The sequence below is a fragment of the Martes martes genome, assembly GCF_963455335.1.
Source record: "Martes martes genome assembly, chromosome: 4".
Classification (NCBI taxonomy): domain Eukaryota; kingdom Metazoa; phylum Chordata; class Mammalia; order Carnivora; family Mustelidae; genus Martes; species Martes martes.
The window spans coordinates 85,663,586-85,675,855 of NC_137891.1; the positions used below are offsets into that span (position 1 = coordinate 85,663,586).

At 45.4% G+C, this 12,270-nt stretch overlaps 1 pseudogene across 1 annotated transcript; it reads right to left on the minus strand.

Annotated features, from left to right (window-relative positions):
• Positions 1-331: 331 nt before the first annotated feature.
• LOC308341804 (zinc finger protein 277-like) lies at positions 332-1,693 on the minus strand (annotated as a pseudogene). Its single transcript has one exon. The product of its transcript is annotated as a zinc finger protein 277-like (transcript).
• Positions 1,694-12,270: the final 10,577 nt, after the last annotated feature.

The window sequence follows — 12,270 nt, forward strand, 5'->3', positions numbered from 1 at the left end:
AAAAATTTTAAGCAATCTTTTCACCTAATGTGGGGCTCAAATTCATGACCCCTGAGATCAAGAGTCACATGCTCCATCAGATGAGCCAGACAGGTGCCCCACATGACTTCCTTATTATAGATAATTGAGTCTAATGAAATGAGATCATTTATAATGATTACATAGTAAAACTTTATAGCCAAAAATACAAAAAGTCCTCATTTTATTTTTTGCAAAGTACTGTTTAAAATTTTATTTCACCAAGGACTAATCCTTATTTTTCTGAGTTTGTCTCATAAGAGAAAAACATGAGACGTTGCATTTTCTTCTAGTTTTTCTATGGCATTTTCTTCTAGTTTTTCAAGCCCTCATGTAGTAGCAACTGGTTCAAAATACTGCTTTGTTTCAAAGCACACAGTTTAGATATATCTTCACTGATGATAGTAATATTTCCATTTTGTTCTTGAGCTGTCAGGTCACTTTCACTGTCAGACAGTGTACACAGTAGAGTGTCATTTTCATAGGTTGGAAAATAATACTCTGGTTGATCCCATGTCTTTCTTTCAGGAAGAAGTGACATATGTTTAGCTTCTTCCATATGAGTCCTTAACTCTGCTTTGGATTTGAATTTCACATGGCAGCCATAACATCTACATTGGTGAATTTGTCTCCAGATGAAATTGACCAGTTTTACTTACTGGTAGAAGTTTAATCCAAGTTCTGGCTTTATTTTGAGGAGATCAAACTCGTGAGCATCCTCCATGTGGACACATAATTTCTCAATGGTTTCTGCTTGCTTTTCACAAAATAGGCAGACAGCAGAGTTAGGGTGTTCTTTCCAGTCAGACCAGTCATCTTCCTGATGGTCTAGCAACTCCCGATCATCTTCCAGTTGAACTTCCTCCCACGACTTTCCAAATTCCAAATAATTGATGACATAAAATCGGTCACATTCTCTGTTCTTAGGATTAATCCTCCGATGCTGTTTTTTTCTCATATGATCTTTAAGTTTATTTTTGTCCCTGCAGGTCTTCTCACAGTACACGCACTGCAAGTTGTCCAGCTTTTTCTGTAATGTGCATAGAAATTCATTGCAGTTTACAATGTTGTCTGGATCCAATGTTGAAAGCATGTTCTCTGGCCATGTGGTTCAAAAGAACAGATCATCTGTTCCCAAAAAATTCCTCATTGCAAAACATACAAATACCATGAAAATGGTTATCATTTCTTTCTTGCTGCTGTTGTTCCAGAATTTCTTACAGTCTATGTTTCTGACGTTCTGCTCTAAGTAGTCAATCTTCTGGTAAAACATCACATAACAAAAAGTAATTGTCTTGTTCTTCAAGGGGAGCTGTGGAACTGATTCTTATCACACTACAAAAATCTGTAATGGGCTGTTCAGTGAAACTTTTCCTCCAATATAAAATGTACCTTTGGAAATCAGCAATCAACTTGACATCAGCTATGACCATCTTATGTTCAATAATCATGTGCTTCAGAAGTTTGTTTTGTTCATCCAAGGAAAATGTTCTTCACAGAAAATACAAGGCACAGATGGAGAACCTTCTAAGGCAGTGGTGCCACCTGGACTTTCTGGCAGGGAAAGCAGCTCCAGGATACAATCCTTACTGTCCTCATAACTGACACCCCCAACTTTGCTATGATTGCCCTCCTCCCCTCTGGCAGCAGCCCCCTGGATCTTGGGGGCAGCCATTACTTGGCAGAGGAGAAAAAGGAGGGCCTCCAGGTGGGTCGTCCAGAGCCAATGGAAATGCGACTGGACTTCATTTATAATTTAAATCTTGTCAACACTTGTTAAAATCTTAGAAAGTTTTAAAGCATGTGCCTAAATATAATTAGGGATGTTAAAGACCCGATATAGGCAAAATACAGAAAATGGTTTTTCTGGACAGGCAAAGAGGAAACAACTCTTTACATTTTCTTCTTAACAGCAGATCAATTAACCGAAGAAAACTTTGTCCTTTTGAACAGAGAGAAAACCAGCTTTCTATACCAGTGTCTTTTTTTTTTTTTTTTTTTTTTTTTATATATACCAGTGTCTTTTTAAAATTCATTTCAATCTTAGTCTGTCGTGACCACACTTAAAATTCTTTGTCTGAAGATTTTCCTTCACAAACCTTCTACAACTTTCCTTTGTATTTAGGCTTTGTCCCAAGCCATTTCCTTCCAAACAACCATCTCATTTAGGACAAAATTACCTTCTTTTCCTTCAACAAAATGCATTCCCATTCCTTATATCTTTCTTACATATCTCCTACTTTTCCGCATACAGGGTTGTTTCCCTTACTTCCATCAGTCTTAGTTACAGTTAGCAGAATTTTGTACTCTTAGAAACACCTAGGGGTGCCTGGGTGGCTCAGTGGGTTAAAGCCTCTGCCTTGGGCTCAGGTCATGATCCCAGGGTCCTGGGATGGAGCCCCGCCTTAGGCTCTCTGCTCAGCAGGGAGCCTGCTTCCTCCTCTCTCTCTGCCTGCTTCTCTGCCTACGTGTGATCTCTGCCTCTCAAATAAATAAATAAAATCTTAAGAAAAAAAGAAAGAAAGAAAGAAACACCTTGACATCTAGTGATGGCTAAGTATTAACCATTTGTGAACTGTTACAACAGATTTCTTTAGAAGACATGTTCACCAACAGATTTAAATATTCTTAGTTTCTTTGCAGTAAGTCAAAGCACAAACCTATGTCCAGTAATTAATGACTTAGCATTTTATCCTATTTGAAAGACCTAGATATCCAATGAATTTAATTCCATTTGTCATTCAACCAAAACTTTAAAGTTTCAGGTTACCAAAGACTTTGAAAGCTATATTAACAATTACCCATGAAAACTTTGAGGCAATTAACCATACGTTTAGTCATCACTTTGCTAACAAACTTCAACAGAGATAATGAGCTTATTTGACCTTCAGTAAACCTTGACAGAATAAAAGTTTCACATTTACCACTGATCCATCTGTCTGAACTAAACCAACAAACTTAGTTTAAATGTTGAAATATGTTCCACCAGGATCTTCCCCATGGTCAATTTTCACCTGAGACATGTGGGGAAATCTGGAGTGGGTGGTGGTTAGGTCCTATGGGTGCTCTTCTTGCTCCTTGACAGTGGTGCCTGAGGCCCTGAGGATGGTCTAGAAGCCAGTAATGCACCCAAGGTGGTGCAGAAACAGGAAAAAGGGGGATGGGGAGGCAGAAGAGACAAAGTGCTGCCAGAGGGCAGAGAAAGGGTTCCCGGTTCAGATGATCATCAGCTCCAGAGGAGCAGATACCATGTTTTCCCGCCAACAAGGGTGGGGATAGACAATCCATATTGGGCCACAGAAGACAGGGAACTTCCCCAAAACAAAGGAGGTTTGGCAGCTGCTTGGGAATATTCCTTAAAGTCCCCATCCTGAAGGACACCTGGGATCCTGACCTGAGCAGAAGGCAGATGCTTTAACCCATTGAGCCACCCAGGTGCCTCTCCCACTTTCTCTTAAAGGCAAATATGAGATCTCCTGTTATTTTACATTCTGTTTCTGTCTGGATCAAGTTTCCTGTGGGCTATCAGAGCCCCCACACATGCCACTTACAAGAAACAGGAGCACTCTCTTCCTGCAGCTCAGCTTTAGGCCCCTGCTCAGAGGAGGACTGTGGTCCCCACACTTTCTGACAGGTTCATCCTAGTCCAGAGTTCATCTGCTTTGCTGCCCCTGATGCCCCTGGGCAGGGCCTCCCTGATAGGCTTTGCTTCCTTACAGCCTTTGGGCTCTTTTACTTGGGTTACAAATGTCCTACTTTGGTCCTTCCTATTAGCACAGAATTGGACCCATGGGGGCAGAGTTTGGGCTATCTGAAGCCAAGAATCAATATATGGGAATTGGTCAGGGTGTCTGGGGGTCCCGATCATAATTTTGTAAATGACCTGGACAGTGGGTAGGTCTTAGGGCCCCTCAGATGGCCAGTTAACCCCAAAGGTGGCCCATTCCAATTCACAGCCCAAGTAGCCCTAAACTGCTTCCATGGTGACCTGTTTTGATCCCATAGTCTTCTGAGAATCGCTTCTTAAAATTTTGAGCATACAGTCTAAGACTGTAGGTTTTGAAGAGCTACTACCATGGTGAGCAGGGAGGCTCTCTTGGCCACCCTGTGTGTTCGGCATAAAGACAAACGAAGGGTGGGTGTTCCTCCAAAGGAGACCAGTCAGATGCCCCTCCGTCCACCATCCCAGAGGACACCTGGATGCCTCTTAGCCTTAGCAAGTCTATACAAACCCCAGACTGGCACCCCAAAGGGGCTCACCTTAGACCCTATGAGGCCACCACGGAAGCAGTTTAGGGCCACTCAGACTCCATAGACTTCTGGAGACCCTAAGGGTGCCCATCCATGGAGCCACAGAATCAGTCTGCCCGACAAGCTAGGTCAAACTGCATATTCAATCACGCTTTCACACTGAAGTTATTACAGTTCCTCCCCTCCAAGAGGCCCTGACCTGTGGAATATCTTCTGGAAATTCCTTCCTGTCCTCCTTTATGCTGGGGGGGGGGGGGGTGCAGTTCCTGACCTGAAGGACCTCCCCACTAGGAGGTCCTACCTGTGAGACCTCTAAGAGGTCTCTGGGAAGTGATCAGTCTCCCCTTCCACCCTCAGGGGTGGGCCTCACTGGGTCCTGGGGCCCCAGGTCTTACCGGAATCTGACCTCGGGACCAGGTCCTCACCTGCCAAGTCTCCTTTGAATCTGGGTGGGAACAGTTAGGCAGGGGTGGGGGTGGGGGTGGGAGGGTGGGGGGGTTGAGGCGACCAGTCAGGAGACTGTGGAAGATTAGGCAAGGCGTGCCTTCTCCCTTACAGTCCCTTGTTCAGTCACTGCCCTGTCCTTGCCCCAAACCGGTGGCAACAATGGGCCAGCACACTTGGGTTTCCTGGTCAGGGAACCAAATGTTGCAGAACCTGGACTGGATCCTGGCGGAAGAACCAAGCAGCACTCAGGGACTTTGGAGGATCAGAGATTTATTTAACACCAGTGGGCTCAGAGGGTGTTGTTCTCCAAAGGTCTGAGCCCCGAGCTCAAGCAGAGAGGGGGATTTATACCCTTCTTCTTCCACATACTTGGTACTTTTGGTGCACTCGGGAAATGGGGTAGGAATGAAGAACCTGGAAGGGGGTTGAGACAGGGACTGGAATTCCCTTGTTGATTTGGTCAGCCATCTTAGAGCACAGTTTTTCCCTATCGGGCTCAGGTCATGATCACAGGGTCAGGGGATTGAGCTCCCTGCTCGGTGGGAAACCTGCTTCTCCATCCCTTACTCCCCCTGCTTGTGTTCCTGCTCTCGCTTTCTCTTTCTGTGAAATAAATAGAACATTTTAAAAAATATAAGTAAATAGGGGTGCCTGGGTGGCTCAGTGGGTTAAGCCTCTGCCTTCGGCTCAGGTCATGATCTCAGAGTCCTAGGATCAAGCCCAGCATAGGGCTCTCTGCTCGGCAGGGAGACTGCTTCCCCCTCTCTGCCTGCCTCTCTGCCTACTTGTGATCTCTCTCTGTCAAATAAATAAATAAAATCTTAAAATATATGTATATATATGTTTGTTTATTTTTTAAAATTAAAAAAAGGGAAAGAAAAAACACCTACCTACCTGGAGGCCCAGTGTAGGCAGAATAATACTTTCCTCCCCTGCATGGCCAGGCCCTCATCCTTAACCTTGGAACCTGTGAATCCTACCCTGCCAGAGACTTTGGAGATGGGATTAAGATTAAGGGCCTCAAAGGGGGGAGATTATCCCAGATTGTCTGTATGGGCCCAATCGTATCACATTAGTCCTTAAAAGCAGAGAAACTTCCCTGGTGCTGGAGAGCTGAGAAAGGAGAAAACTGGCCAGGGGAGGAGATTCAACTCCTAGGACACCAAGGAATTAAACCCCGCCAGACACCGGAAGGAGCAAGACCACCGGACCTCCCCCAGAGCCTTTAGAGAGGAACACGGCCTGTGCACACCTGGATCTTAGCCTCCTGTGACCAGGGCAGACTTGTGTCCTACAGAGCTGTGAGATACCAAGTTGGTGTTGTTTAAGCATCCCTGTTTCTGGTCATTTGTTATGGCCCCAACATAAGTAATAACGCAAGACATAAGCCTCGGCTTGAGAGTTCTCATTCAAGTTCACTTTAGGAACAGGTATGCAGGCAAGCCAAAGGAAGTGAGCCTGCTTTGGGGGTTGCTTCTGTTTCTCATTTGTTTCCCTGACCAAGTACAAAGTCTCTGCCTGTCTCCCTGGAGTGACCTCTAGCATCTTCTTTCCTGTGTGACATTCCTCCAGAGTGAGTGGGCCATCGAGCCGCGGCTGTGGGCAGGGCGTGCCTAAGCCAACAAAGAGCAGCATGGCAGTTTCTCCACCACAAATCACAGAATGTTGGAGCTGCTTAGGGGCGTTGAGATCATCTAGTCCAGTCTTATTGTATAGTTGGAAACAGACGCCCAGAGAGTTAAAATGATTGCCAAGAACACAAAAGAACACTGATGCCCAGCGCTTATCCCCAGAGATTCTGATTCAATTGTTCTGGGTTAGGGCTTAAGCATTATTTTTAAAAGCCGTCCTTTCTAATGGGCCTTTGAATTTTGGCCTGCTCTCAGCACATACTGAATTCTACTTAAGGGTCCCCAGACTAATAACTCATTTCCAATATAACAAAGAGACCAATACCAGTTATATTACTGGTTACTATAGGCTTTCACACGATGCAAAGCAAAAGAAAAGTATTTCATGGGATTTCCACATGTTCTTCCCTAAAAGTTCTCATTTTTCCCTGTGCTTGTTTACCTTCAGAGAGAAAATCTTTTGCCACTTAGAATTGCTGACATGTGTCTACATTTCCTGCCCCAGGTCCTAGGCTGTCAGTGTTTCTTTTTCCTCTCCATGCCTCCAGGAACTAAAGTCTCTCCCCAAAGCTCAGTCCCTACAGCTAAGGGACCTCAACCTGGTGCTGCCCATCTGCCATATCAAACCAGCTTCGGCCAGGACTTCCATGCTGTGCTCGTGCCCAGTGCTGTTGTCCGTGTCCTCCAAAGCAGCAGTCGTGCACAGAAAAACACCATTTTGGTTTATTGGAATTAAGTTTAAAAATCCGTATTTCTAGTGTAAATCTCCATATTCTAGTTATTAATCAAGCAAAATTCAGCCATCACTTCTCAGAGTGCCTTCACAAATTAATTAAATGCTCTTAAATATTCTTAAACTGACTTTGTAGATTTGGTATATTGTAATTTTTTTAAAAATTTTTCTTCTGAGCAAGAGCTTCTATTGGGCCCTCAAGTTACATTAGCATCATGCCAATTCATCAGATCCCACATACATTATAGAATTCTATTGTAAATTTTTACACTGTTGCATGATTTGGGTTGACTGAATTCTGTGTTCCTCTCATCTTTTCCTTGCTTGGCAGGGCCATAACTTACACACTTTTAAATAGCCCCCTTGTATTCTACCTGGCTTTCCTGGTTTTGCTTGGTTCACAATTTCTAGGCACCATGCTAATGAAGCTCCACTATATATATATATTTTAAGATTTTATTTATTAATTTGACAGAGAGAGAGACAGCAAGAGAGGGAACACAAGCAGAGGGAGTGAGAGAGGGAGAAGCAGGCTTCCCGCTGAGCAGGGAGCCCAATGTGGGGCTCCATCCCAGGACCCTGGGATCATGACCTGAGCCAAAGGCAGGCGCTTAACGATGGAGACGCCTAGGTGCCCCTCCCCACTATATGTTAATACTACCCCACACCAATGCCTTCTCTCTTCCCCAGTTTCTGACCTCCCTGGGCCTGTCCTAACATCTCTATGTAGACCAAGTTCTAATGCTGAGGCCCAACCTCTGCACTGTTGCTCTTGTCTTTTCCCCTTCCTGAATACCCTTTGCCCCCTCTACCCATCCTTCAAGGCTCAACTCAAATCCCACCTTCCTTCACCACAGCCCATGGGGCTTTCTCTCTTCTCCACACACATGTCACCCACTGCTGCCAATATTCAGTTTATATTACCTTGTGCATCATATCATTGCTAGTTAGTTTTTTCTATTTTTTTGTTTTCCCTCCCCCGTATTAGAAATGTTTAAAGGGCAAGAGCTGTGTTTTAGAGGGTTTATATCCCTGCTGATGGCTTAGCATGGTGCCTTGGGCATGACAGCAACTCATTGAGATGGTTAGGTTGAGAAGTTAGGTGATTGAGAGGTTGACTTTCATTAGCACGTAATTCCTAGAGAGTATGTCTCATTCTGCTCCTGCCCAGCGTACTATGAGTAGTCACTGACGACTGAGCAGTATTAATCCAGACTAAGTGCTTGAGGCCCTGGCACATTCTATCGGCATGTAACTCTGCCTCTCAGTTTGCTTCATGTAGAATTACTGACTTCAACCAGCTAATAAATTCCAGTGAAGTCATATCTGGTGCAGATTTTCCATTCTGAAGTTATGATGCCTATAGCTGTCCAAACACCTCTCTGAAAAATAACCTCCTGTGTACTTACCTCTAGCTAAAAAGAAAACACTGAATAACACGCTCCAGTGAGCCTTATTTATGGACAATGAATATGCGTAAACAGACAAGATGGGAGAAGCTCACAAAAATCCTTTTCCTAGGTTTAGTTGTGTCAGCACTTAAGAGGAAAACAGACCTTATTTTGAAGAGAACTAAATTTGCCGTGTTTTGATGTATGCAGAAGAGCAAAGGGATATCTATGGCTCCTTCTACCCAGAGGAAGGAAGTCAGAAAAAAGTGTCCACATGACAGCTGAACCAAATGTACAACCAAACCCCAGGCCCCAGAAAACTCTGATTTATTGCAAGAACCTGGGGAATCGTCCCAACTCAAACCCTGGCCTGGAAGTTTTAATTGAAAGCAGTTGCCCTCTCCCCACCCAGCAGGAGTATGAGTCAACTCCTGTCCCCAGGGCCAAGTGTTTTACAAAATACTCTGCATCACCATGGCAACAGCCCAGCATCTGCTTTCGTGTGGGTGTGGTTAGATGAAGTACTACTGCCATTTTTTTCCTGGTATCTCTTTGACCAGTTATAAATTTGAAACATGAATCACCGGGAAAGGCCCTTTGACACAGAACAGAGAGAACTGCCACATAGCATTGCAAAAAGCAAAGAGAAAAAGGGAGATCCAAAATGACCCAAAGTAGCTCCACGTTAACAGCTCCTCTTCGGTCTCTGTCTCTGATGGGACTTCAGTCACAGACAATGCCGAACTACCCTGAGGACAATGGTAACTCCTGAGGCCTGACAAAGAGGTACTCAACAGGCTCACTGCACCACTTTTTACGATTCCTGTTACGGAACCTGGACTAGATCCTGACGGAAGAACCAAGGGGCACTCGGGGACTTTGGAGGTTCGGAGGCGGGCTCAGAGGAGACTGTTCTTCAAAGGTCTGAGCCCCAAGCACAAGCAGGGAGGAGGATTTATACCCTTCTTCTTCCGCACACTTAGTACTTTTGGCACGCATGGGAAACAGGGTAGGAAGGAAGAACCCAGAAGGGCTTTGAGATAGGGACTGGAATTCCCTTGCTGGTTTGGTCAGCCATCTTGCAGTTTTTCCCTTATCATCCCCACTTTGATGCCCCTTTAAACACCTAGTTTAGAGGGCATCATCATCATCTGCTATGAGTTGGTAGTTTTGCAAGGCCAATATCTGGGCAGTGGTGCACCTGGTGACAGTGTTCTCTATAAACCTAGTGAGAGTTTATTACACAGGGGCCAACTGAGATGAGATGGAGGATGGAGATCAGGGGTCCAGCTAAAGGGAGCAACCAGGTAGTCCATTGGCTGAGTCCGTAGATTCCCCATGTTTTTAATTCCTTTCTTCATGCTGGTATTCTTACCCTTAATTCTTCGATTTTTGTGGTTACCACCCCTGACTCATTTACATAATAGCAGCATTCTTCTCCTAGGAATACACGTGCCCCACCTCTTTCAGCTGTGAATAGATCTAGGGCCTGTCGGTTCTGTAGGGCCACTGCAGCTAGGGAAGTTATTTGGCTCTGCAATGAGAGGAGAAAGTCTGCAACCATGTCCATATCCTCATTTAGTTCCTGGAAAAGTTTGTAACAGAACTGGAATGAGGTACCTAGGCCTGCTGGACCCGCTCCCAAGCCTGAAAGTACCCCTGTGCCTAACAGTGTCATGGCCAGTGCTGCTCTTTTTGGTCTGCTTGGGTGGGGGCTGAGAGCTCGCTCGACCTCTTGATCAGACCAGACAGAGACGTCAGGGGTAAGGAGGACAGGCATTCACAGACCTATCCAATGTTCCTGGAGCCAAATTTCCTGCAAGCCAAATTTCCACACAAGAGGAAAACTCTAGGTGGGGTACGGTAAATCTCTGAATGGTTTGGAGCGCAATTACCATAGCTAATATTTCCTGCTCTGGGACTGCTGAAACAGGTAATGATATCTCTAGTCGGTTGGAGCTGAATATTGAAAGCCACTGGACCAATTAATATCATGGAGTTCTGGGTCTTGTTATAGAGGTCCAGCTCCCAATAGATAGAGGCAGGTACAGAGGTCCCTATATAGGCTCTCTGTACTAGAAGGTAGCCATAACCAGCATGCTTGCATGTTTATGCTCTAGTTTTGGTTTAGTGAATAGGCTGCTGTAAGGACCTGGCCAACCTGGTGGATGGGGGCCAGGACCTGGGTTCACTGTGGGAGCCTGGTAAGGTCAATCCTGTGATAGTCAGGGTTTAGGGTTACTAATGTCTTTAGGGCCTCCTTGACCCTTTTGTTTTTTTCTTTTAATGCCTGATCCTGGGCCCCTTCTCCATCTCACATTCCAAAGTGGGGTGAGATATGTGCACCAGACAGTGGCGCTGTTGTCACCCCTGGTTTGGTAATCCTGTTATTAGTTATTTGCCCAGTCCAATATTTTTTCCCATTATATATACACAAGGCGGCCCTTTGATAACATTTGGCTGGCATGTAAGTATAGGCACTGAACCTGGTGCCCCATCGGCTTGTTTTTACGCAGGCACATTGGGGCTCTCCGGAGGTATCAGGGAGGGAGGCGAGGGGGAGGAAACCCATAATTAGGTAAATGTAGCAATCCAACCCAAGGTTCCCAAGGTTGCCCAATAAGCAATAACAAAAGTCTCTGGGGGAAAGTCCAGTCAGAAGGGGCAACAGTGTAGTCCAAATCCTAAGATGAGGGACCATGGCAAGCAGATGTCCATTAGTTGGTGGGGTCCTGTTGAAGGCAAAGCCAGAGCAGGTCTGTGGGGTCTGGCTGGACTTTTCACTAGTGCATCTCCTCATCCGAATGATGAGTTTTCTTCACTCTGGAGTGATGTACCCACGGAGTGACACCTGTGACTCTGAGGGCAGTTTGGAGGTTAGAACAACAGTGTAAGGCCCACTGTGGTTTGAGGGCATCCTTTTTCCAATCCTTGACCCAAATGGAGTCCCCTGGTTGGAATGAGTATACTTGCAACCCTAGAGATGTCATAGCTCTCTCGATGGTAAACCTCCACAGCTTATTTAGGACAGTCCCCAGTGCCTGAAGCTGTTCCCTTATGTCCTTATCTCCAGTCTGATGTAGGTTCTCTGGAAGGCTCCCTAAGTATGGGGGAGGTCGTCTGTACACTTATTCGAAAGGGGAGAAGCCTAATGTGCCAGGCATGCAACGACCGTGCAGAAGGACTGGGGTAACAGATCTGGCCATGGAAGGTTACTTTCCTGGCAAAACTTTGCTAAGGTTCCCTTGAGGGTGCGATCCAGCCATTCTACTCTCCCTGAGCTTTGAGGTTGGTAGGCAGTATGGAGCTTCCAGGTGATGTTGAGAGATTTGGTTAAGGTCTGTACACTATCTGCTACAAATGCTGGTCCATTGTCATTGTGGATTGTTAATGGCAGACCAAACCAGGGCACAATCTCTCGCAGGAGGACTCTAGTTACTTTCCGACTCCATTCGGTTCTGGACAGGAAGGCCTCAACCCAACCAGAGTATATACACACCATTACTAGGAGATATTTGTACCCCCTTCTTGGCTGTACCAAGGATGTACTTGGCTCAAGTCTATTTCTAGATGTTCAAAGGAGGTTGCTCCCATCCTCTGGACAACTGGTGGGGGCTGTGGTGCAGATCGAGCATTATTCTTAGCACATGTTATGCAACATTCACTGGTTGCTCGGCATAGTGCTGGCAACTGGCTGACGTAGTAAGTGCTTCTTGAGGAGGGCCTCTAATGCAGTTTTCCCTAGATGAGTGAGTTAGTAGTACTCCTTAACTAGATGCCCTCCTGTTGCTGTTGGAAC